Raw genomic sequence first — 3,113 nt, forward strand, 5'->3', positions numbered from 1 at the left:
AAAATTAAACTGCAGTATGCAATACGTATTTTTCGGACCATAAGGTGCACGGGATTATAACGCACATCAAGCGAAACAAAGCAGTCAGATAAATCAAACTTTATTAAACTCATTCTTCTTGCTTCCTCCACTTCTGTACCATTGATTCATTAATGTTGAATTCTCTGGCAGCTGCTCTATTCCCATGTTGTTGCAGTGCATTAATGACTAACCTCGTATTGTGGATGGATTATCTCAGTTGTTCTCCTGACTGAAGTTTGGTCTGTTTACAGCATCCTGCCATGCGATTGCATTTGTCTCTAACCATGAGGAACCTTAACGTTAACTTTTATAAGTGGAAAAGTGTTAGTGTTCGTCCTCCAGCTTCCCTGTTTATGTTATGCTAACATAGCTGTGTCGCTAGCGATTACGTAGCACATCATTATATACCAGCTAGCCCAACTTCAGTAACCCTACAAACGTCACTGCTGTTTAGTTTCCTGTCTTCATTTATGTTGGAAGTGATAGCAGAGCTGTACGTTTGATTTTTTTCAGAAATCTCTCAGTCAGAACATGCAATATCATGCTTACGTAACTAGTGAGCTAACTTCCGCTAGCTTCCCGCTAACTTCTAACTCTGTTAAATGTAATAAATTTTGTTTTAATGGATGCCTGGAAGTTAAACTTCATAGTTACACCTGGTAAAGCAGCAATGCTGATCGTTTTATTAAAGATGAAAGAATTTAGACAGTTTTTAACGCTCAGTGATGCTGCAGTGTTCGTTTGAACTGAAGTATTAAGGAGTTTAGGACCCAGATTACTCCCAGATTTAAGAGCATCTTAGTCCGACAAATACGACAATAACGACGGCCGCTTGCATGTTCTGCAAAAAAATGTGCTTTGTCGTGTATCTGATGGACAAACACCAAACCAGTTCCACATCACTGAAGTTGCACCATTTTTACAAACCAATTCTGGTTCATCTGTTTCACTCAACAATCGGCCATGTGCGTATGAAAACAAAGGCACTGCGCATGCGCGTTTTACTCATATTCTATCGCGATATTTCATTTTCCTATTGTTGCCTAACATTATACCGGTATTACCGTGAACGGTATAATATGGCCCAGCCCTACTCAGTACATGTTTTACTGTAGTCCATTTGTCTTCAGTTGGCTCAGTAAAGTACTGTGAAAGTTTACTGACTATAAAACTCAAGTCCGGTCTTGTGCATGTAGCCAAATAGATCAGACTACCAACTGCCTCTCTGTACCTTTTGACATCACTCATCTTTTCTGCATCATCAGCATAGTTCAGTTTTCGCTCACAAGGTGTCTGTCTTTCTTTACAATCCTGCATGTTGAATCTTTCAAGTATTTTTTCCACATATTGTTTTTGTGACATTTTTACACAGTTATCACTCTGGTCAAAATCTATACCAATGAAATGTCTCAGTTTACCCAAATCCTTCATTTTGAATTTTGCTGCAAGCATTTTCTTCACAACAGTTAGTTCACTTTCATCACTAGCAGCAATGATCAGGTCATCTACCCATACAATCAGAATCACCTTCTTATTTTCTGTCATTTTTGTGTAAACACAATGGTCAGCGGGGTTTTGCACAAAGTCGTTCTCACTCAGATATTCATGCAACAACTTGTTCCAATTCCGGCCTGATTGTTTTAGCCCATATAGCGACTTTTTCAACTTGCACACCAGTTTTTCATTTGTGTCGGATTTTACCTCATAACCCTCAGGTTGTTCCATGAATACCTCACAATCTATTGGTGCATGAAGATAGGCAGCTTTAACATCCATCTGGTGTAAAAGCATGTTTTCTTGTGCTGCCTTTTGCATCAACACTCTGATACTAGTCAGGTTAGCAGTAGGGGAAAATGTTTCTTCATAATCCACACCTATCCTCTGACTATATCCTTTAGCAACATAACGTGCCTTGTACTTCTCAGATCCATCAACATTGTTTTTGACTGCGTACACCCATCTACCCCCCACTGTCTTCTTACCCTTATGCTTACTGGGATCTGTTCCTGAGTATCTGTGTGTTCTGTACTCACATCAGTCTGTTCTCTGGTCTTGGTGAACCTGTTTGGTGTCTCAAAGTCACCCTCATCATCTGGCACCTTGTCAGTCTGTGTTTGTCTCTCTACTCTTGTTTTAGTCTCAAACTTCACCAGTCTATGCTTCTGTACTTTCCCACTGCCCGGGTAGTAGACCATATAAGCTGGACTGTTCTTGTCATATCCAACAAAAATTCCTTTCTCACACCTTGAGTCTAGTTTTCTCTTGTTCTGCCTGTAGGCATAACACACTGACCCAAATGTCTGCATCCTGGAAAGGTTTGGCCTTCTTCCTGTCAGCATTAAATATGGTGTCTGTTCTGTGCGTCTGTTAAAACATCTATTCCTCACTACAGCTGCTGTTTGCACTGCGTAAGTCCACAACTCTTTAGGTAACTGTTTCTCTATTAACATACACCTGGCCATATCAAAAAGAGTACGCCAATTGCGTTCTGCAGTACCATTTTGGTGTGGTGAGTATGGTGCTGAGGTCTCATGCCTGATTCCATTTTTGCTAAGGAGTGCCTGATACTCATTTCCCATAAACTCTGTTCCATTGTCAGACCTGATACATTTAACTTGCCCATACGGGGCTGTATCAGCCAAAAACTTCTGTGTTGCTTTTGCTGTGTCACTCTTATTTTTCAGAAAATACACAAACACTGCACTGGAATAGTCATCAGTGAATGATAGTGCAAATCTATATCCATCTCTGGACTCTGAGTCTACTGGACCAGCTAGATCTGTGTGTACCAGCTCTAAGGCGGTTTTGGCTCGTGCATCAGGGTCCCTGTTTCTAGTTTGAACAAACTTTCCCTGTGTGCACACTTCACAATGCAAGACAGATTTGTCTGTTTTTCCTTTGATTGCCATACCATCAACAACCCCCTGTAATTTCTGAATGTCATCATAATTACAGTGACCAAGAATTTCATGCCATGTTTGCATGTCATAGCAACCCTTACACTAGAACAACATGAAAGCATGGATCCATCCTCCCTCACATTCACAATTCAGGCTGCTGGTGTAATCGTGCGGGGGATATTTTCCTGGTAC

This window comes from Mchenga conophoros, linkage group LG2 (assembly GCF_057382185.1).
Source record: "Mchenga conophoros isolate Kocher_MC1m ecotype Shallow Benthic linkage group LG2, M_conophoros_male_GT1.1, whole genome shotgun sequence".
In the NCBI taxonomy this organism is placed as follows: domain Eukaryota; kingdom Metazoa; phylum Chordata; class Actinopteri; order Cichliformes; family Cichlidae; genus Mchenga; species Mchenga conophoros.